The sequence below is a fragment of the Mauremys reevesii genome, linkage group 12, assembly GCF_016161935.1.
Source record: "Mauremys reevesii isolate NIE-2019 linkage group 12, ASM1616193v1, whole genome shotgun sequence".
NCBI lineage: Eukaryota > Metazoa > Chordata > Testudines > Geoemydidae > Mauremys > Mauremys reevesii.
The window spans coordinates 20,421,577-20,444,871 of NC_052634.1; the positions used below are offsets into that span (position 1 = coordinate 20,421,577).

A 23,295-nucleotide genomic window follows, 5' to 3' on the forward strand; every position below is an offset into this window, starting at 1 on the left:
GCCGGGGGCGAGCGTCTCGGGCTAGAAGCTCGGGGGCTCAGCAGGACGGTCCCGCGGGTCGGATGTGGCCTGCAGGCCATAGTTTGCCCACCCCTGTTCTACACTCACTTGCTATCTTGCGTTTCTTCGGTGCTGCCATTTCTGGTGACTCGTGGTAACTATTTTTCTTTGCTTAATTTTGTTTAGTGGAGAAGCACCTTTTCTGTGACTGGCTCCATCTAGTGTTGAAACTGAGAAGTGCAACAGAGTTGAGCTCAAGCGCCATGTGCGGGCCATATTCAATTATATTTTCAGAATTTGCTGCGGGCCAATAAAAACTGACCCGCGGGCCGCAGTTGGCCCGCGGGCCGTAGTTTGGACACCCCTGCTTTAAACACATTGTACCAGTGGTGGATACTTAATTGTTTTGCCAGTTCAGCCACCCTGAGTATTTCTCCTCCCTCATGGAGGATAGCCAAACTTCTGGTTTGGATTTTCTCTCGAGTGGATTTTGTTAGTTCACTAATTTGTTTGTTATGGTAGGGCACAGGTGATCTGTTGTAAACAAACCAAACAATTATAACCAGGTGAATATAACTAAAACCATTACAATTGACTAAACACCAGATATAACCTAAACACAAATCCAAACAATTATAGTTATAATAATTGGGAATAGAATAAAACTATAACCATTACAATAATTGGGTACATTGACACATAAGATGGGCCCAAGTTTGATGCTGCAATAGCCATCAAACAATAAAAGTTACTGAGGTCAGGACCTCCTTAAGACTTAAGAGGTTTTTGGGGACCTGAAAGATGGGGCCCTGCAATTATGGGCCAAGGTTTTACAGGTTATGGGGGCCCAAGAACTACCATTCAGGGCTTGGGGAAGTAGAACCAGAGTGTATAGAGGAAAGTGTGGAATTAACAATACAAATGTATTAATAACAAAAATTAACAACAAAATGACTATTAGAGAACCTAACAAAAAATAAACCTGATGCACTGGGGACCAAAGTGTTTTGGACACAACTGGTGATTGATAAGTTGGATGGACATGGGGGAAGTAGAGAGAGGAAAAGACATTTGCAGTGTCTAGTATAATTTTTTTTTCTGGACCCAATGCTAGCACAGGACACCACTAGAGACAGACACAGAACATGCAACAGAGAACATGCAACACAGAACACTGAACACAGACTTTGTCGTGACACTATAACCATGGTATTTTATAACTTTTCAGCTGGTACCAGCTCTTCTGATGTTCTGGTTGTAGAGCCTGAAAGATAGAAGCTTAGAAATAAATTAGCACAGTGCTTCCACATGGCAGACCATGCAAGATGCAATGTCATAAAGATACTTAATACAAAATAACACAATGCAACGTCATAAAGATTTATAGAGATAGTTAATACAGAGATTTCTCTACACTTGGAGGACCCAGGCTGGGGGGCAGGCCGAGACTGCCTCTGTGGGCACCTCTTATAGTCCCGTGACTTCTTATAAGCGGTTTTGTATTTTGGGTGGGTGGCCTGAGCGGGAGTCTGCTGTGGCTTGAACTTCTTAGGTTTAGCCGGAGCCGGAACATAGAGACCCAGAGTCTGGAGAGTCATGCGTGAGTCCTTCAGACCATGTAGCTTTGTATCCGTTTGTTCCTCAAAGAGAACATTGCCGTCAAATGGGAGATCCTGCATGGCAGCATACGCCTCGCTGGACACTGCATCCAAAACTGCCTGCAGGGTTGCCCTGGCAGCCGCTGTATCCTCTTCCACCAGCGCTTTGAATTCCTTCCTGTCGCACTCCTGGAGGAAGTCCTCGAACTTGGGCAGGGAACCCAACAGATAGAATCCATACCAGCCCAGGAGAGCCACCCGTACATGGAAGCTCGAGAGCAAATTCATTTTTTCTTCCAAAAGAGTCTAGCCTCCAGGAATCTTTATTTTTGGGGGTAGGGGCTGGCTGGCCCTGCCACTCCCTGTGGTTGACCGACTCGACCACGAGGGAGTTAGGAGCAGGGTGGGTGTATAAGTATCCATGCCCCTAGAGATGGGGGCCAGTGAGGTTGGTGTTTGCCACAGGGCATTTGAAATTTTTGCCACCCCTTCATGGAGAGGCAAGGCCACCCTGTCCAGTGCCGAGGAGGACAGCACATTAAACAGGGAGTCCGAGGGCTCCTCCATCTCCTCTGCTTGGAGGTGGAGGCTTGATGCCACCCTTTTTAAGAGTTCTTGGTGGGCCCTAAAGTCCTCCTGCAGGGAGGGAGGCAGAACCGTAATCGCCTCATCCAGGGAGGGTGAGGAGGCCAGCATGGTACTTTCTGTGTCCACCGGCACTGAAGGGTCCACCATGTGGTCGGTCTCCAGGCATGGCACTGAGGATGTACATCCCACCGACCCCTTCCTCTGAGGTCTGGAGAGGGTGGCCGATGGTCCTTCTGAGGCTCCAGCCACCGAGCGAGCCCCCACCAGGGACTGTCTTGGGGGCCACAGTGCCCACTGGTACCATTGGGCTGGCCACAGGGCCTGGTGCACCTGACCCAACCTATTGTTGGATGACTACAAAGGGAGGCTGGGCTGACATACGACCTGCCACTGTCCCCGGACTGGGAGGAGCGGCAGCGGCAGCGCCAGGAGCGATGCTGACCACGGGACCGCAATCCTGACATGGAGGACTGGTACTGCCTAACAGGTGCTCCGTGATCGGCTCTGGCAGGTGGACCCGCGATGGCAAGACGCTGGTGATCGACACCCAGGCCTGCGGAGGTGGTGCCATGGCAGGGTCCTGGAGCAGGACACCGAATGGGAATGACATTGACATCCGTGCCATGACTAGCTGTGATAACCCCTCTGAGATGAGGACCTTTGGCGATGTCTGCCTTGGTCACGACGGTGTTCGCTCCTCAAGGCGGAGCGGTGCCCAGAGTCTCGGTCAGATGGAACCCAACCAGACAGCCTGGTAGGCGTCGAGGGCAATTCACAAGGACTTTGCCCTGAACGGTCACTGGGAGGCGAACGGTGTTGGGAACATTCCCTCGACCAAGACTGGTACCGAGCCGGGAGTAACTGCGGAGATCCCAGCGGCGACTTGCCTCTAGAGCACAGGGCCGACATCAGCGGTGCTCCTGGTACCAGCATGGACATAACATCCTGGGCTGCCTGAGGGGCCTCCTGCATGGAGGACATCTGGGGAGACCTGCTCCGAATGGGCTGGGCCACTCTGCTCGACTTGAGTCGGAGGCCTAGAGGATCGAGGACTGCCCGAGGACTAGCCTCTGTCCCGGGTTTACTCCGGTGCGGGGGCGAAGGCGGCCTCTTCCTAGCCTTCTTGGCGTGCCCTGTGGATGGGGAGCGGTGCCAACTAGTCAGTGGCGTCGAAGGGTCACCATGCACCGACATCACGGTGCCCGGCGCTGACTCGGAACAGCCCGCCGGAGCCAGGGTCAGCGCCGACCCCATCAGGATAGCCCGGAGCCTAATGTCCCTTTCGCTCTTGGTCCGAGGCTTAAATGACTTGCAAATCTTGCAGCGATTGCTGAGATGGGTTTCCTCCAAACAGTGCAGACAGTCCGTGTGCGGATCACTCAGTGGCACAGATCACCTACAAGTGTCACATGACTTGAAACCCAGGGCACGGGGCATGCCCCGGCCTGGGCGCTCTAGCCTAACTAAACTAACTAACTACAGGTACATACACTGAACGAACAAGCAGTTCTGGGGACGAGCTACAGCAAAGCTGGAGTCAAGTATCACAGGGGTAGCCGTGTTAGTCTGGATCTGTAAAAGCAGCAAAGAATCCTGTGGCACTTTATAGACTAACAGACGTCTTGCATCTGACGAAGTGGGTATTCACCCACAAAAGCTCATGCTGCAAAACGTCTGTTAGTCTATATGGTGCCACAGGATTCTTTGCTGCTTTTACAAAACGGATTAAGGTTTCTTCATCTTCCTGTCCTAGACAATGAGCCGTCGCTCACCAGGTGTTATGGACTTAAATTCCTCAGTCACATCATTGTAATTAACTGACACAGCCAATTCTTGTTCATTGTACAAAATCATGAGTCGCGGCGCTGTTGGAACAGTGTACTTCTTAGTTTGTTTTTTACATGTGCTAGTTTCAAAAAGGCGCTTTCACATGAACAGCTTGTCTGCTACTTTTCTTCTCTCAACAACGAACTGATCCATATTTTAAAATTAAAAGGGGGTATCATACGATTGAATTAAAACGTAAAGCCACAGGCTTATTATGCTATTTCAGTAGAGTACACACGACAAAGATTACAAACACTGTAGACACTGTGCTGGGCTCGCCTGACGCGGCCGCTGATCTAGGTCAAAGAATTTTCTAGAATCATAGTCGGAGGGGAGGGGAAGACCAATGGTAATGCGGTGCCACAGTAGTGGGGATGCATGCTGTGAGCGAATGTGAGCTTTCTATAGAGTATCATGCGATTTAAATTAAAACACAAAGCCATTTTTTTGAGACATTAGGGCAGGCGTGGACAAACTTTATGGCCCGAGGATTCCAAAATTGTATGGAGGGCCAGGTAGGGAAGGCTGTGTCCCCCCAAACAGCCTGGCCCTGCCCCCTATCCGACCCCCACCCACTTCCTGCCCCCAACTGCCCCCCTCAGAATCCCCGACCTGTCCTGCTCCTTGTCTGCTGACTGCACCCCCAAGACCCCACCTCCCCCTGCTCCCTGTCCCCTAACTGCCCTGAGCCCTATCCACCCCCCGGCTGAGTCCTGACAGACCCCCGGGACTCCCACATCCCACCCCCTGTTCCCCATCCCCTGAACGCACCCCTCCCCTGGCCGAACCTCTGCCCCATCCAACCCCCCCCACTCCCTGTCCCTGGGACTCCCTGCCCCTTATCCAACCCCCCGGCCCTGGCCCCTTACCATGCCACATACCCCCGCCTCCCCCCTCTCCTGGAGCCTCAGCGAGCCATGTCCAGGAGCTCCTGCCGCTCGGCCCACCAGAGCTCGCAGCCCCACCCCCTGACCACATGGCTCCGTGCAGCAGGAGCTCACGTCCTGCCGGAGCCACGCTGCTGCCATGCTGTCCAGGGCTGCTCCTGGACATGGAGCGCTGAGGTGCCGGGGGATGGAGGGGGAGCCTCCCTGGCCAGGAGCTCAGGTGGGCCGGGCAGGATGAGCTTGCCCACCCCTGCATTAAGGTGTGCTTGGACACACCTTGTACGCATGCCTATGCTCCTTTGTAGAGCTTGGTTTGTGTCTTTTAGAGCTTTAAAGATAGGGGCTAAGAATTTTACACAGTAGTTAGAGCTGGTCAGAAAATGCTTTTAAAAAAAATCATGAAAAATGTTGACTAGCTGAATTAATGGTATATAGAGAACCAGTATAGCGTTCCAGGGACAGCAGGGCAGGCTCGGTGGTCAGCTCCACTCCATGTTTGATGAAGAACAGTTATTTTCGTACCTTCTAACATGATCTCAAAATATTTGTATACACATAGGGAAGGGCTGGCCAACTGGAAATAAGCGCTATATCACTGATGTATAAGTAAGTCTCTTCCTTTTTTATTTTAAATTAAATTAATTTTGTAATGGGCTTTGGATGTTTAAGGGTACTAGCTGTGGGGCCCAGAATCTCTTGATTAATAGATTTTTTAGGGTAGGAGGGACCATTATGATCATCTAGCTTTGAGGCCAGCTTGGCTTAGGAGTGACTGCCGGTCAATATTTACTACATGAATGGGTGGCTGCAGACCAATGCCAGGTAAAGAGGATCCCACGTCCTGAAATATACTGAATTGGCATCCTAGGTAAGTCTCCCAAGAGGACAAAGACCTGGTGGCCATGGAGACTGAGCTAAGCCCGACTACTGGAGGTTTCATTGCTGCTGCCCAGGCAATACTGGCTCTGTGAATTATCAGAGGGCTTCGGTCTCTAATGATGTCTATTTGGCGTTTTTCATAACTATTAAACTCTTTTAAAAAAAAAAAGTCTACGGTGAGAGACTTACTGATGGGAAATGTGTGAAATGATGTGGAGATGTGTGCACTGGAAACATCTAATGCTGGCTGTAAAAGTTAACTGCCAACACAAAAGTAAAACTCTGTGCTCGCTATATGAGGTGGCCTTGAAAATTCAGGAAGTGAGATGTGCTGCTCAGTGTACATGCCTGGAAATGCATTTAAAATAAATTATCATTTCAACTGACGTGTGTCTGCTGCAGGCACTGTCTGTCTTGCTAAAAAAAAATACTGCTGCTTCTAAACAAACAGTTTAGGAGCCTACTGTTTATGACACCTTCAATTCATTCTCATTAGTGTTTATGATACTGTGATTAAGGTTGAATCAGCCCTTCCTATTCTAAATGCTGCTGTTGAGAAAATAAAACAGGTGTAAATCCCCAGGTTTACATGTGTATGTTTCGTTTTTAGCCCTGGTATTCGTTATCTCGTCCTCGAAATTAATTGTTGAGCCTCTCAGAAATAAGCTTTTTATGAGATAAGACTCTCTTGTTCTCTAGCTAGCTTAAAAACAAAATTTGGCAAACAATCCCTCATCTGGACTCTTACTTAGAAACCATCTAATTTATCTTATTTAATCTAATTTTATTTTAGGCACATGGACAGTGCTGCTGTTCCATTTTACCAGGCCTGGCTCAAAACACTGCTCTAGCTAACATTCAAGGAGCCTGTGTGTGTGTGTGTGTGGGGGGTATATATTACACACACTCATTGACTTTGATTTGAAGTTGTGTGGTCAGCCGCTTCTGAACGTCAGCCCCTACTTAGTTTCCTTACCTATTTTTACCTTGTCACTAAAAACTTTCTATCCTGAAATCAAAGAGCTCAGTATAGAGTCCGTGGTTAAATAGAGATCATGTTGAACTTATTTGCTTTGTCCACGAGCCTCAGAAGCCATAATACCTAAAGACTTGTTCATATTCTTCTTTGCTTCTCTACTTGAAGCAAACTAATTGCCTGTCCTAGTGGAACTGAAAGAGGCAGGGAAGACAAAGTATATATGCTTGTTTAAAATAATTAGACCCTCTGCAAGGAAAGGAAAGGGTTGTGAATATATGGCACACTTTTAATTGTAGTCCATTTTAACTCTGTTTTAGCGTCCACAAAATCCACCAAAGATGCCTTTTGCCTATAGCATGCTAAAAGCCCTGGACCCTGGGGTCTATCGAAATGTAGAGTTTGAAGTTTGGTTGGACAGCAGAAAAGGTACCCAAAAAACCACATTGTATATATGCTATAAATTCCTGGCTAAAAGTAAAAGTTATTGAGGCTCAATGAGGTTGTTTTATTGACTGATTTACAAGTATTTTGGACCTGCACAGAGGCTTGAGCAGATAGCCACATACCTGAAACGTAATAGGCATTGTCTAACCCAGCAAACATATCTGTGGAGCATACATCCTGTTACCAGCCAGAGACTACTTATTTTCATCTCTAAGCAACCATTAGAGTACTTCCAGTCTTCTATTATGTCCATCATGCTTCTGAAATCTGATCTGTTGAGAAAAACATACTGGTTCTGGACTAGAATATAGGGGGATTCAGGAAACCTAAGTGCAATAGCAGAGTATCATCTTGTAACACTGTTTTCAGATAGTGTTCAGATGTAAAATGGGGCGGGGGTATTTTTTTACTTTATGGTAGCAGTGTCTGCACAAAGGCTCGTGTTCCATAAACGTGTTTGGGTTCAGAGTAACAGTAAAGGAGTGGGGTCGGTTAGTGTGTACTCTGAACTGTCAAATGAGACAAGTGGTCCCTTCCTCTCCAGCTCTCCAGGGGCTTGAGCGCCAGGGAAATGTTACCCTCTCTCCCCACATCTCATCTTACATGCCAAAGAATCCCAAATCGTGAATGCAACACTAGGTTCACTTCGCTCATCACGGAAATTCAGTCCATTCCTTTCTGGGACTAAACAGAGCAGCCAGTTCCCAGTGTGCAACAGCACTATACAGACACTTTGGGAGTGATAAAGGAAGAATAACTTTTCAGAATTTCCCTGTCAGGGAGATTTAAGTAGATTACAATTATCCAGCTACATCCCATGCCGCCTTACAAAATGATCACAACTGGTCAGCATTTGGTGTTTTCATCTCTTCCATCAGCCAGGCTGGGCTTTCGACTCCCAGTACAGCCACACTGCCTGCTCCTTTTGGTGAGGTGCGGAGTAGATACACTGCACACACCTCTAGCATGGGTATTTCTAGCAGTGTAGACAGTGAGGCACTGCTTAGGCAAGTAGAGTGAAGACCTGCCTGAACCTGGTGTGTGTGTACTTGCACAAGCAGTGCTTCTCCTGTCTCTCTGCTCGCTGAAGGGAAAGGCTCAGGCAGGAGGGCGGTAGTTCCCTCCTGCCAGAGCTTTTCACTGACGCATGTGGAGGCAGCCTGCTTTTCACTGATGTGTAGCTACACATACCCTACATACCACTGCAGGTGGTATGCAGTGAAGCCATAGCCTCACTGCTGACTCAGACCTTGGCTACACTGGAGAGTTGCAGCGCTGGTGGTGGCTTTACAGCGCTGTAACTCATTCCCCATCCACACTGGCAAGGCACATACAGCGCTGTATCCCTGGCTACAGCGCTGCATGTACTCCACCTCGACAAGAGGAATAAAGAGAACAGCGCTGGTGCTGCAGCTCTGGGGTGCCAGTGTAAACAAGGAATAATCTTATTACGCTGTAACTGACCTCTGGAAGCTTCCCATAATGCTTTTAAGTAAAGATTATGCTCTTTGTTTTGTTGTGATGCCTCTGTTTGTTTTGTTGTGAACTCTGGACTCCCAGAGCTGCTTATCAAAAACAAACAAACACAGCTCCTGTTTGCTGTGAATGAGCTCCCTTTGGAATGCCCACAGCTAGTGTTTGCTTGAAGAGAGGGGGCTTGAGGAGAGAAGCAGTGCGGCATGCAGGAGGGAGGGAGGGGATCCATTTCAGGGAGGCTGCTTATCTGGTGCTTTCAGTGAGCGAGAGAGGGGTGGGGGAGGGGGTTGTAATTTGCAAGGCAGCTGCTGACAGGGCTCCAAAAATCCACTCTCTTTCCCCCATGCTCCCTGTCACACTCCACCCCACCCCCTTTTGAAAAGCATGTTGCAGCCACTTGAACGCTGGGATAGCTGCCCTTGATGCACCGCTCCCAATGCCGCTGCATATGTGGCCACGACAGTGCGCAGGTAGCTGTCAGTGTGGCCAGACTGCAGCGCTTTCCCTACACAGCTGTATGAAGACAGGTTTAACTCCCAGCGCTGTACAGCTGCAAGTGTAGCCATACCCTCAGAAGAAAGGGACATTCTTTGTTTCTGGCCCAACATTTCTATATAACATTGCTGCACACTGGTCCCAGAAAAGACTGAATTTCAGTGATGAGCAAAGTGATCCTGTTGTTGCATATGTATTTTGTAAAGTGCTTTTGGATCCTTTGTGCCTCCCAGATTGTCTTGCATGCCAATCTTCCTCCAGAGCCCGACTGCCGGCAGTCACATGGGAGTTGTCACTATGCTTTGTGGCATCCCAAGTTGTGGGGAGAGTGCAACGTTTCCCTAGTGCTCAAGCCTTGGAAGGGACTACTTGGTAGTTCAGAGTGCTCACATAACCATGTCCAGGAAAATACAGGAGATAATTCACTCGTTTCAGCCTATAATACTTGAGTGCAATTCTGGGTAATGGGTAAAAAATGAACCTAGCTTAAACTTTCACTTTGATCTCTTGTAGAACTTAAAAAAACTGATTACTTCATGTTTGCTGGGAGACGGTACTATGTAGGAGACAAGCAGATTCAGTAATGATGAATGATTAAAGTTGCTTTAAATAAAGTATATTAAGTCATAAAACTGTCTGAACTCATAGGGTCTTCAGAGATTTCTTCTCTCATTATAGCTATTAAATATGATGAGGTCATCTGAATGATTTTTTTTTAAATTAACTTTCTGTAAATTCAAAACTAGCACAAGATAGTATCAGAGGGGTAGCCGTGTTAGTCTGGATCTGTAAAAAGCAACAAAGAATCCTGTGGCACCTTATAGACTAACAGACGTTTTGCAGCATGATCTTTCGTGGGTGAATACCCACTTCTTCGGATGCAAGTCATCCTTCGGACTTGCATCCGAAGAAGTGGGTATTCACCCACGAAAGATCATGCTGCAAAACGTCTGTTAGTCTATAAGGTGCCACAGGATTCTTTGTTGCTAGCACAAGATAGTACAGGGAAATGGCTGCTTGGAAGCTGACCAGGAACCAGTGCTATAAATCCTGAAAGTAGAGGAGTTTAAGACTGAACTCTTGAAATGCAACTGGCACTGTATACGAACCTCAGCAGAATGGAGATGAAAGATGGACAATAAGGGTTTTGTGTGTGTGTGTGTGTGTGTGCGCGCGCAGTGGGTCCTGTTTAGTTTGGTAGTTGAATCGTACAAGGCAGTTTTGGTTCTGACCTGTCCCCCTCCCTGCCTTTGTTCCATCCATGAGGTCATCTCTTCTTCTTTTTCTTGTTGTTGTTTGTATCTGTTCCTGCAGTCTCTCTCCCTCTGCTGCCCACTCTTCTACTGTCTCTGTCAGGTAGGGTGGGGAGTGCTGGACTGAGGTATTCCAAGACTCTGAAGCTAACTCAGTGGTATGTGAGCAGCATGAAAACAGCTCCTATGTTACCAACCATTGGGGGGAACCAGAGCACCATTAATGTGTCACCATTTGGGTTTACCTACCCCCCGCTTTATTTTCTCCTCAGGTATGCCTGGAGCCTGGGGGTAAGTACTACAATGCTCATATCCAGGAAGTTGGACCTGGTGACACCATGGTGGCCGTGTTCATTGAAGAGCTGGCAGAAAAGTAAGTGAGTCTGCACATACACACCTCTCTCCCAACAGGCGTTTAAATTGTGGCTGTCAGAATGTTTTGAAACTCTGGGTTCAGTTTCTCTTCAAAATATAAGATAAAAACCAGACCCCGTTCCTTACCAGTTTAACAGCATGGCAGTAGCTACCATTCCACTGGTAGCAGATGGCAGGGGTAATACCCCTTGGATTTTCACTGAAAACATTCCAAGTATAATCTAACTACCATGCAGAAGAGTCTCCTGCTTGTTGGGCTGAGTTCATGGTGAACAATGAGTCTATACAACTGGGTTCTAGAACTTCTTAGGAGTGGGACTTACATCACAGCTAAATAGCGGGTTGCCTTTAGTCCTTGAAGTTCATTCTGACAACTCTCATTCAAGTTCTCTCCTTGCCCCTCCCCCTTAATTTGGGGAGTTTTGTAAATGCCATACAATCAATGGCATACCTCTAGCAAAAATGCCACTTGTTGGGACATCCCAAAATTACCTCTGATGATCTTTCTGGATTGTTATCTGTAAGATTAAAAAGCCCAACTCTGGTGCTATGTGCACGTTATAAGTGACGGTTATTGCAGCGTCCCCTTGAGTGAAAGAATGTGCAGGAGTTAAAGACTGGATTAAAGATAAATTTAAAAACAATCCTGAGAGTAGCTAGCTAGTCTCTGAAAGCCAAGACAATGCTGGGATCCAAAATTTAAAAAGTAGGTGGTGGGGACATTGACTAGTGTACACATTTTACATTACTATGCATGTTACTAGTGCTGTTCCGGGGATGATTCTGCCTCTGACACTGGATCTGTCTCTAAAGGATGGCGTTGCCATCGATGCAAGTTCCATGTCTATAGCAGGGGAGTCTTTTTTGTTTTGCCCTCATCTAGCTCTGAGAAATCTCAAGTAGGGTTACTATACACATGGGTTGGAAGGCTAAAAAAGCTATATTTAAACTGTCCCCTGGCTTTGGCTAACACAGATGTACATAGTTTAGAAATGTATGTCTTTGTTTTTATGAGCTTCTTAAATAAAGAAAAGTCTGTTTAGTAAGAGTGTTGGCAGTGTTTTTTGTCTAACGTGGCACTGACTTGTATTAGCATGCATTCCTTGGGCACTACTTACACTAGTATTTGTCATGTAGGTATATTGTTCCATTGGCAAACTTTAAACTAGTGACACAAGTGACTCCTGACCCTGTCTGCAAAGGGGTTCCCAGTCAAGAGGAGGAAACGATGAGAAAATGACTCGTTCCCCATGGGAATCACAAAGTAAGGTCTTAAGGGAGTGGTTTGAATGATGAGAGTACTGGCCTGGCCTAGCCAAAATTGGGAGGCCACTCTGTGCGTACAAAGCTTATTAAACATTCTGCTCATCTGCCTCTAAAGGCTTAAATTAGTATTTTAATAAGATCACACATTTGGTTGCATTTTTCTGGGTGGGTGACTCCCCCACCCCCAATACTCCATATGCAAATATTAACTTACAGAATTTCTCAAAAGAAATTGTCTAGCACTACTTTATAATCTGAATGTACCTCTGGAGTTTGTTGTTTCTCCATTTAAGGCAGTCACGTAGATCCATACAGATGTTTAATTGGTCTAACTTCTCTTTTCCACTTGCACCCCCATTATTTTTTTTCCTGTGCTTCTTTGAAATTGCAGGAATGGATATGAAATCATGGAAGAGACCATTTAAGAGAGTCCGTGGGAAAGAAGCTTACATGACAATGGCTTATAATAGGAGTCAGATAGTTCTTCCACCCCAGCTACAGCACAATGTTCCTTGAGGTCACCCTTCTCCATTTAATTACTCTCAAAGTTCTGGGAATTCAGCATCCTATGGTCACTACTGTCCTCCGAGGCATGGCAGGGGATATACAATGCCCAGGTATGAAGGCTTGAAATCCTAACAAAGACCAGTATTCATTCCCTGTTCGGTCTCCCACAGCTTTAGCCCTAGCTAATCTTCAGATATTTAATAGATGTTTCTACAGGTGAGTTTCATCTGAGAGAATCTGTAGGAGCTTCTTGGTAGCTGGATTTTTTTTTTTTACCCTTTAAACTTAGGGGTTCTGCCTGATTTACAAACAGGAACAACATGGTTGGCCCTCAGATAACATCTCTTCCCTGGATCATGGTACAATGGTATCAGAGCTATGGCAATTTTTCCTATGTGTCCCAGTAAGTGAGTATACATTTCTTTATAAAACATTGTACTACAAATAAGGGGAAAATAAGCTTTTAAAATGGCATGATACTAAATAATGGGTAAATAGCACTTCTGCAAACATATAAGAAGTATAATTTAAGAATATTTCCATTAAGTTTTAACTCCCATGTGTGTGTCTTGATTTTTCTCTACAGTTCATGTAGCCGTAGTCACCAGCAGTTGCAGTATCTCCATCAGGCATGTCCACATGTACCACGGACTGGGGAGGAGCCTCAGGCTTTGGAAGAAACCGTAACTTCCAATGAAACTGAAGGAGGAGATGAGGCCGCTTTTCCTGCTGTCCCAGTAAGTCATGAGCTAGAAGTTCATGTAAAAATGTTTGTGAAATGGAAAAGCCGGTACAAGTGTGCAATGTTGGGGTGGGTTGTTAACACACTGCTCATATTTCCTACAATAGGCATTTCAGACTTAATAATAATTGGAGATATACCAATCTCCTAGAACTGGAAGGGACCTTGAAAGGTCATTGAGTCCAGCCCCCTACCTTCACTAGCAGGACCAATTTTTGCCCCAAATCCCTAAGTGGCCCCCTGAAGGATTGAACTCTCAACCCTAGGTTTAGTAGGCCAATGCTCAAACCACTGAGCTATCCCTCCCCCAACAAGCTATCCTTCCCCCATGTGCAGCTTTGAAAGATGCGGAAGGGAGCTCTGTTTGCCATGCTCTAGTTAGAGTCTCTTAGTTAAATAACTATGAAAGCTTTGTAGAGATTCAACTCTTAGGAATTTACTCCAACTTTCTACAGAAAGTCTTGCCACTCCCCTGTTGCATTTATGTGTAGTATGAAGTGACACATTGTTTTTGTGATGTTAGAGAACAGCACACTAATACTCAGAAGCTACTTTCTTCTGCACAAGAAAATAGCAACAACCTCCAAATGGACTTTTTCCTGAAATCGCCTTTGCACAGCAAGTTTCTATAAAAGGAAACGTACTACAGAACTGCTCCCCACCAAGCCAGTCAGGCCTTTGGGGAGCCTCCTTTCCCTTGGAGCAGACTTGTTCAGGGCATGAAGCTCACATGGCTTCACCTCCTGGGTCTCTCCTTGGAACATTCAGCATCCTCTGCCCCTCTGTGCGCTTTCTACAGCGAGTCCGCCCCAGCGGCGTCCTGGGGAAGCCAGAGGGTCCTGAACCCCCACTCTGCAGTCAGACGTGACTCTCAGCCAGCCAGTAACACAGAGGTTTATTAGATGACAGGAACACGGTCTAAAACAGAGCTTGTAGGTACCGCAAACCGGACCCCTCGGCTGGGTCCATTCTGGGTGGGGCAGTGAGCCAGAACCCCACATCTGCACTTCACTCCCCGTCCCCAGCCAGCTCCAGACTAACAAAACCCCTCCAGTCCCACCTTCTTTCCTGGGCCAGGAGGTCACCTGACCTCTTTGTTCTCCCACACCTTTAGCATCCCCTTGCAGGGGGGGAAGGGCCTGGCCATTAGTTGCTAGGAGACAGAGTGCCAGGCATTTAGGTGCACTGGCCCCTTCCTCTGCAGCAATCACACACCCTTATTCCCCAACCTAGATACTAAGAACTGCATAGGAGACACTGAGGCCCCAACACAGTATTCAGAGCAAACATTAAGAACATTCCCAGTTCGTCACATCTCCAAACGGACATTTTCCTGAAATCGCCTTTGCACAGCAAGTTTCTATAAAAGGAAACGTACTACAGTATGTGAATCCCTTCGTAAGCACAGTTATTCCCCAAACTAAGACCAATCCAAAATGAAAACTTTTCAATTCTGCAAGTAAAATGACAGACTTGAGCCTCCAGTCTAAGTTGTGAAGCCCCTTTGGTGTCTGCTCTTGAAGAATCATCCTTTTATCAGTCTACTTGCTTTTCCAATTCCTGTTGTAGATTTAGACTAAACCAAACGGAATGTGCTAAAAACAGTCAGTCAGTATTTAGCTGTCTGGACTGGAGTTCAGGCATAAGCCTGCTTCAGTTCTGACAGTTGTGAATTCAACTGTCCTGTCTTCCAGAATTTTTTTGCCACTTCCATTTGATATAATGAATTTTGCAAACATAGATCTGGGGTATAAATTGGTATCTTCAGTGTTTAAATGCCAGAAGAGAAGGAAAAAACTCAGGATCATGTTTCAGCAGCCATACGTTAGTCCCTTCTTCTGTTCTGGGCTTAACCTTTGCTGAGCGTTCTTGGAAGAAGACATTCCTTAGCAACTTAGATACATTATTCTACTTCCTTTTCAGACTCAGAATCATGAGTGTTTAGCAGGAATGTGTGCACCCCATTTTCCCCCTAAAGGTAATAATTGGAGATATACCAATCTCCTAGAATGGACCTTGAAAGGTCATGGAGTCCAGCCCCCTGCCTTCACTAGCAGGACCAATTTTTGCGCCAGATCCCTGAGTGGCCTCCTCAAGGATTGAACTCACAACCCTGGGTTTAGTAGGCCAATGCTCAAACCACTGAGCTATCTCTCCCCCACCCCCTGATATGTTTGCCTGTAGTTATTATTGGGTTATTTCTCATGTTCAGCCAACTACTTTGTATTACCTTTTCTTTCATATTTCTTCTTTCTTCACTTGCAGTACTTAACAGCAGTGCTGCAGCACTTTAGTGTAGACACTACCTACACCAACTGTTCATCTCCCCGAGAGGTGGTAGCTAAGTCGATGGAGGAATTCTTCCATTGACCTAGTGCTGTTTACGGCGGGGGAGGTAATCTTAACTATCCCACTCAGAGGGTGTGGATTTTTCACACCCCAGCGTGAAACAGTTAAGCAGACTTAATTTTCTAGTGTAGACCAGGCCTCATTCTCCAGCCCAAAGTTACACAGCTGTGTGCTAAGGCAGGGAGCTTAGAGATCAGAGGGGCATGCAGACACTCCCACCAAACCCATTTCTGTGTCTCTCACTGGAAACACCACACTCGCAATCCCCCCACCCTGAGTCCTTTTTAGTCACGTAATGTCCCTTGGATCTCTAGGCTCCAAGCCTTGGCAAAATAGGGGTGGTAATTAAAGATATACCAGTCTCCTAGAGCTGGAAGGTACTTTGACAGGTCATGGAGTCCAGCCCCCTGCCTTCACTAGCAGGACCAGTTTTTGCCCCAGATCCCTAAGTGGCCCCCTCAAGGATTGAACTCACAACCCTGAGTTTAGCAGGCTAATGCTCAAACCACTGAGCTATCCCTTCCTCCTAACTTGGGCTGGAACCTGATGTATGCCATTGTCTTGGGCCTGGTCTACACTAGGACTTTAAATCGAATTTAGCAGCGTTAATTCGAACTAACCGCTCAACCGTTCACACCAGGAAGCCATTTAATTCGAACTAGAGGGCTCTTTAGTTCGAATTTGGTACTCCACCCCGACAGGTGGAGTAACGCTAAATTCGACATGGCTAGTTCGAATTAGGCTAGGTGTGGATGGAAATCGAACTTAGTAGCTCCGGGAGCTATCCCACAGTGCACCACTCTGTTGATGCTCTGGACAGCAGTCCGAGCTTCGATGCTCTGACCAGCCACACAGGAAACGACCCGGGAAAATTTGAATTCCTTTTCCTTTCTGGACAGTTAGAATCTCATTTTGTGGTTGGACATCGGGGCGAGCTCAGCAGCACCGGCAGCAATGCAGAGCTCTCCAGCAGAGGAGTTCATGTAATCTCTGAAAGAGGGACCCGGCATAGACTGACCGGGAACTCTTCGATCTGATCGGTGTGGGGGGCGAGTAGTCTGTGCTTTCGGAGCTGCGCTCCAACAAACGGAATGCAAAGACCTACGAGAAGGTCTCCAAAGCCATGATACAGACAGAGGATACAGCCGTCATGCAACGCAGTGCCGCGTGAAAATCAAGGACCCCAGACAAGCCTACCAAAAAATCAAAGCGGCCAACGGATGCTACGGAGCCTGCCACCACTGCCCCACCAGTGACCATGGACTCTGATGATGGGACAGTGTCGACGGACAGTTCCTCGACGATGTTCACGGACGGGGAAGATGAGGAAGGGTTTGTGGAGGACGAGGCAGGCGACAGCGCTTACAATACTGCTTTCCCCGACAGCCAGGATCTCTTCATCACCGTCACGGAGATCCCCTACCAACCCTCCCCGGCCATGAACCCGGATCCTGAATCAGGGGTAGGAGCAGTCGGTAAGTGCTTTAACCATGTTAACTTTTATTCTTAATATAACAGGAATCTGAAGTGTGTGAAAAGGAGGTCTCTGTATATATGGTGATAGAACAGAAATCCTCCTGGGAGATCTCCACGAAGCTCTCCTGCCGTTAATCGATAAGCATCAGCAGGAGGTTCCTGGGGAGAGCTGCCTTATTGGGTGCTCTGTGATAGCACACTTTTCCACGCGAGGCTTTCATGCGGTATTCAGGGAGCACTGCCTCCCAGAGCACGGCTGCATAGGTCCGTGGTTCGTGCTAGATTTCACGCAGCATGCGCTCTCTATCTCCTTCAGTGCCCATCCTCACGGTTATCTCGCTCGGAGACTCCTGCATCTAAGTAGGGGAAGAACTGTTACGTTACGCCTGGTCCAAAGTATTTTTAATAAATAAACGGACAGACGGCATAGCACAGACTCAGCACGCAGCTGCGTGACGAGCGTAACGGAAAGCCAAAGAATCAAATGGACGCTCATGGAGGGAGGGGGGAACGAGGACGCAAGGTATCCCACAGTTCCTGCTGTCTCCGAAAAGCATTTGCATTCTTGGCTGATCTCCAAATGCTTCTAGGGTCAAACACAGTGTCCGTGGTGGGTCGGGGCATAGCTCGGCAATTTATGCACCCCCCCCGACCCCCAGAAGTTAAAGGGAAAACAATCCTCTGTTGACTCTTTTACATGTCACCGTATCTGTACTGAATGCTGCAGATAGACGCGCTGCTGCAGCACTCAACAACAACATCCTTCCTCCCACCCCGCCAAGGGTGGCTGATGGTACAATAGGACTGCTACCCGTTCTCATCATCAGCCTATTGGCACATGGGGCAGTGCAAAAGGACTGGTAACCATACCAACTTGCTTGGGACCGGTCGATCAAGGTCGCCTGGTCCTAATTTTTCATGGTAGATGGTGCAGTATGGCTGGTAACCGTCCTCATCATTGCAACAGGGGGCTAAGCTCCATCAGCCCCCACCCTTCATTGTAAAGAAAAGATTCAATTGCCCCTGGACTAGCAGAGGGATGATTGGCTCCCTCCTCCACACCCCTTAATGTCATCTCTGGACTATCATTGCAGCTGGAGGCTTCCTTCCACTCATTTCTCACAAACGACTACCTGTGTCTTATTCATGCATTCTATATTACTTCATCACACAAGTGGGGGGACAATGGTGTTGGAACCCAGGAAGGCTGGGGGAAGAACGGAATGAACAGCTGGGGTTGTTTCAGGAGCACAGCCTGTGAATAGCATTCAGCTCAAAATTTATGCATGATTGGACAGAGAGCAGCTGTGCTCTCTGGTTCTATGATACAGTGGTTCTCTAGTACAGTTGCCCATATTCTAGGCAGGACTGATTCTATTTTTAGATACCCAAAAAGGAGGGATTGACTCGGGGAGTCATTCCCAAATTTTGCTTTTGCGCCCCTGGCTGATCGGCCAGGGGCACTTATGACAGCACCAAATGGCGCAGTGCAAAAGGACAGGTAACCATGACCATCTTATTACCGTCTTCTTACCAGTTCATGGTATGGTAGACGGTACAGTATCCCTGGTAACCATCGCTGCTGTCATGCAAAAGCAAAAGCATGCTGCTGTGTAGCGCTGCTGGTCCGCCTCTGTCAGCGGCATCTAGTACACATACGGTGACATACACAAAAGGCAAAATAGGGTCCATTGTTGCCACGCTATGGCGTGTGCCAGGGCATTTCATGGAAAACGTGCTCAAAATGATTGTCTGCCATTGCTTTCCCGGAGGAAGGAATGACTGGCGACATTTACCCAGAATCCACCGCGCAAATGATTTGTGCAACAGCAGGCACAGGGGTCTCAACAAAAAATTCACAGAGACAGCCTAGACTCAGTTAATTGTTTGCAAAAAAGTATCTTTGCAAGGAATTCACTAACTGTTTCCCATCTCACAGCTTCCACTGTCTCCAGACCTTCCACAGCATCCCCCTCGCAGAGGCTGGCGAAGATTAGGCGGCGAAAGAAAAAGACAAGGGACACGATTTTCGATGAATGTGTGGGCTGCTACCTAGCCGAGGCGGACCAGCAGAGGCAGTGGAGGGAGAAAGTCTCTCTGTACCAGCGCTCACACAGCGAATGGGAGGAGAGGTGGCGTGAGGAACACAAGCAGGCGACTCAAGCAATGCTTGTACTAGTGAGGGAGCAAACGGACACGCTCCGGCGACTTGTGTATGTTCTGCAGGACCGCTGCAGGACAGAGCCCCCGGCAGTATCTCTGCAACCGCCCTCCCCCGCCACAAAGTCACATACCCCCCTCACCCTAAATAACCAGGAGGATGCCCGCCCTGGGCCGTGAATACTGTCACTGCACCCCAGCAGAGTGCTCAAGTAACCAAAAGCTCTCATACCCTACGTTTGCATAAGTCCTTCCCTTCCGGACTCAAACAAGTCCCAATCCCAGTCCCATCCCATAACTGTGTACTTAAGTAATAAAAATACTTTGCTGTTAAGTACTGTTTCCGTGTTTTTTCACTGAAGACTGTGTTTGAATGGGGTGCGTGGGGAAGTGCGTTGCTAATTGCCTAGGACAGGCACCTTTCCCAGGGTACAGACACGGGGGCCGGATCAGCAGCGGGTCACACACACAGTGCAGTCAGTAGGCACCGTGGTCGGTATGGGAGGTGGTTTCCAGGTTCTGTGTGGGCGGTGGGGATGTGACTTTTTAGCGGGGGAGGGCGGTTACAGATCTTATACAGCGGTCCTTGTCCTGGACCGCTGAGTCACGCAGCAGAGGAATCTGTATCCGTCCTCCTCCGCCACAAGGCCACATAGCCCCCCGCACACAGAATCCCAAAAAGGAGGGATGGCAGGCTCCGTTGAAACAAGCAGTCCGGCAATGCGGACCGCTGTAGGAGCAGGAGCCTGTCATTCCTTGAGTTTAGAGGCGGTCTTTACATCAGCGCACACCCTACCCACCACAGTCTGCGTTCCAGTTTCAACCCTTTAACGAAAAGTCATGAATAAAGAAACCTCTCCTCAGTAACAGTGTGACATGTATTTTATTTTTACACGTGTCTTGGAAGTGGGGGAAATGGAGAGAACGGGGTATTTAACCGAAGAGGAGAGTCAACAGTAACTGGGTAAAGAAACAGGGGCAGGTTCAGCTTCTCTGTAAAGAAACTGAACAGTCACAGGTCACGCTGCTCGCTGCTCGCTGGTATTTAAAGAGTTCCTTGTCGCTGTCCCAGGCGCCTGTATAGGGCTTCATGAGCAAGTGCATTAGCGGGCAGGCTGGGTCACCGAGGATCACTATAGGCAAATGCACATCCACAACAGTTATTTCGTGGTACGGGAAGAAACTACCTTCCAGCAGGCGTCTGAGCAGCCCACAGTTCCTGAGAACACACGCATCAGGAACCTTGCCCGGCCATCCGACGTTCATGTTGGTAAAACGTCCCCTATGGTCCCCCAGTGCTTGCAGAACCATTGAAAAGTAGCCCAATTTCTCAGCAGCTGAATGTGGAAGAGGTGGACGATAAAGTGCGAGGAGGAGAAAACGGCGAGGATCGCAGCGGGCTCCATGCTTGCAGTGCTGTGGCGTCCACGCTGTCACTGACCAGAAAAGTGCACGAACAGATTGCCCGCAGGCGCTTTCAGGGAGGGAGGGAGTGAGGGCGTGATTGACGGTTCAATGACGACAGTTACCCAAAACCACCCTCGACACATTTTTTCCCCCAGCAGGCATTGGGGGCTCTACCCAGCATTCCAATGGGCAGTGGGGACTGCGGGAACTGTGGGATAGCTTCCCACAGTGCACCGCTTCCAAAGTCGACGCTGGCCCCGTTAATGTGGACTCAGAAATTCGAATTAGTGTATTTAGTATGGATACACAAATTCGACTTCATAAGGTCGAATCCACAAATTCGAACTAAGTTGATTCGAAATAGTCTTGTAGTGTAGACAAGGCCTTGGAATTGCCCCCCATGTGTGGGTTTGGAAGGTTGTTTTATCTAGGGCCATGGTGCTGCTTTTCTGAAAGTCTAATGACCCTGTATGTGGTAACTTTACCTCACTAAGCATGTCACATACAGTAATCTGTAAAATGATTACATTGCAGCTCCATGTCTGCCACAGGAAGCTAAAGCCCAGCTGCCATCCGAAAGCTTCTGACTCTACTGCTTACTATGCAGTAGTAGTGTTTGCAGATTCAGTGTAATGAACCCTGCTTCTGCCCAAGCCAGGGTTAATATAGTTTGTAAATCTGGAATTCAGCAAAACCTTTTCTGTGAGCAGTGTGGCCCAGTTCCAGGCCTCTTGTTCTGAGTCCCCGTCAGGGGCCCTAACCACTGACCATCATTCCTCTCCTCAGTAACCAGGCAGTATTGAACAGGATGTGTCATGACATTTGTGAGCTCCGCGTCACAAAGCGAATGGCTCACCATGAAGGCAGCACAGGCTCTGGGTCCTACTACAGTTCAGTTGGGAGAAAGGGGAGCAGGTTCCGTAACCACCAGGAGGATTTTAGGGCGGGATATCTCGGATCTTGTCACTGGCGAAAGCAGTTGCCTTTAATTCTGCTCCTGAGCCTCGTTGCCTTACAGTGATGTTCACTGGGTACACAGAGATGTCTTCCATTTTTCTTTTGGGATGCCCAGCTTTAGGGCAGACGTCTGTTTCAAGCACTTTGAGGTGTTGCACATGTGCATGCTTCTGGTTGTATGGCATGGCAAAAGTGTTAATCCATTTCATTTCGTAGTTTGCCAGACTAGTGCTGATGTGGCTCTGCAGGTTTGTAGCATGACAACTCATTGCTTGAAACATGCAACCAAATTCCATTTGATGACTGTTACTATGGCCTCTGGTGGCATGGAATAAACTAGTGTTTTTATTTTCTTCTGACATTCCTCACAAAGTAATAAATTTAGTTACTAATGAGATACAAACTAAAGCAAAGTGTATGCTTTTAGCAGTAGCCTTGGGTATTAGCATTTGCCTTATTGACAAAAAGGAGCATTGTCAAAGACACCTTAGTAATCTTTCTAAAAGTGGCAATGGCTTCTTTTTTCATCTATCACGGAAGCCAGGAAGGGCACTCAGTTTAATATCTCTTGATTAAAAATGAGCGTATCGGAGAGTGTACCAGTATAGTTTGTTTCTCATTTCCCTATCCCTTAATCCTCTCTCAAATGCATTGCCTATTAATTACAGGGTATAAGGCGTAAAAGATGCATTTTTCAGATACTTCACTGTAGCTCTCCTATTTATACATAAAACACTTCATACGTAGTGACTAGAGGATGCTAGGAATAGAGTGTTATAGATAACTATTGTTTCAATGATTTTGCATTTGAAATTATTATGGGAATGTAACTCCTTTGGGGGGGGGGGGGGGAACAGTCCTGTACAGACTTGAAACACTCGTGGCTTTTTTTCTCCATGTGTTCTTTACTTAGGAACTATCTTAATCTGTAACTCCTATTACACAGAGGTGTATTAAGTCAAGCTATAAATTTAGCACTACTATTCAAATTAATGTAAACTAGGGTTTCCAGTCTTGGATATATCTAGCTACACTTTGTTCTGCACATCTAGACTCAAATTTCGGTTTTCAGGGACTATAGACTCATAGACTCATAGACTTTAAGGTCAGAAGGGACCATTATGATCATCTAGTCTGACCTCCTGCACAATGCAGGCCACAGAATCCCACCCATCCACTTCTATAACAAACCCCTAGCCTATGTCTGAGTTATCTAAGTCCCCAAATTGCGGTTTGAAGACCTCAAGCTGCAGAGAATCCTCCAGCAAGTGACCTGTGCCCCATGCTGCAGAGGAAGGCGAAAACCCTCCAGGTCCTCTGCCAATCTGCCCTGGAGGAAAATTCCTTCCCGACCCCAAATATGGCGATCAGTTAAACCCTGAGCATGTGGGCAAGACTCACCAGCCAGACACCCAGGAAAGAATTCTCTGTAGTAACTCAGATCCCAACCCATCTAACATCCCATCACAGACCACTGGGCATACTTACCTGCTGATAATCAAAGATCAATTGCCAAATTAATTGCCAAAATTAGGCTATCCCATCATACCATCCCCTCCATAAATTTATCAAGCTTAGTCTTAACGCCAGATATGTCTTTTGCCCCCACTACTCCCCTTGGAAGGCTGTT

General features: G+C 47.5%; 1 pseudogene; it reads left to right on the forward strand.

The window, feature by feature from the left end:
• The first annotated feature begins 3,156 nt into the window (after nt 1-3,156).
• The window catches only part of LOC120375919, a 41,824-nt pseudogene continuing 21,685 nt past the window's right edge, over nt 3,157-23,295 (forward strand).